We start from the raw sequence: 1,046 nt of genomic DNA, 5'->3' as shown, positions 1-1,046 counted from the left end.
TTTTTTTGACCATGTCATCAGAGGGGCTCCGTAGACTTTTGATCTGTTGAAAATCAGCTAAACTGATCTTGTCTGACAACATGAAGTAATGACACTTTTTTTCATATTCTGCAGACATTTAAAAACAGTTTAGAAAGTCTTTGTCAGTTCTTAGACCGGAAGAAAAAACACAAAGCCAATTCTAAGGCTTTGAGACTCCATTTAAACCACAGTGAGAACCATTATCCACAGACAGAGAAAAAGAACTGAACAAACCCTCTAAGGAGATTCATCATTATTCCTCATTAAGAAAAAAAAAAAACAGCAAAAGTGGTATTCAATGACCACTGATGGAAAAATGAAATTTATCAATCCCCAAGACTTTTTTGAAAAAAAATCTCCAGATTGATTTAACAAACATTTTCCAACAAAGAAAATGGTGATATGGTGTACAGTAAAAGAACCATGATATAAACCACCTTTAAATATGACTGAGATCCTGTGGCAGGACATTAAATAGGTTTAAAGGAGAAACTAACAATAAACCTAAATATGACCAAGGCATACCGTAGCCCTTAACCTACGTGTTTGCACAAAAAGTGAGGACCATCAAAATGTCCTAACTTTTCTAGAAACTTTTTGATGGTCGATGGTCCTCACTCTGATGCCCACAAGGCAACACCCACCCCAAATACTGCCTACCAGTTATCACAAACAGCTGATGACATTTGTTATTGTTAAATGTGTTTGTTCTGACATTTGTTGTTCTTATTAAACTTAGGGAGTAAATTACTGTCATACAACCAGGTTTGTTTGGATAGCTTAATTGATTTAACGAATAGGTTACATAGCTCATTTGCTTATTTATATATAAGTTTATTGCTGAAAAGCCATGAACCCTCATGGCTTTTTAGACCTTCCTAAACAACCAGTAATAACTGTGGACAAACATGGTTGAGAACCAACTTATGTTTTACAACAAATGTAAAATAAAAAAATAAAAACTTCATTTTTAATAGAATGAATGATTCGATTTTGTAGAAATATACTTTTTTTTTTTTTTTTTT

The sequence above is a fragment of the Cyprinodon variegatus genome, unplaced genomic scaffold (assembly GCF_000732505.1).
Source record: "Cyprinodon variegatus isolate N-32 unplaced genomic scaffold, C_variegatus-1.0 Scaffold42, whole genome shotgun sequence".
Taxonomy (NCBI): domain Eukaryota; kingdom Metazoa; phylum Chordata; class Actinopteri; order Cyprinodontiformes; family Cyprinodontidae; genus Cyprinodon; species Cyprinodon variegatus.
This window is presented reverse-complemented; position numbering follows the sequence as displayed.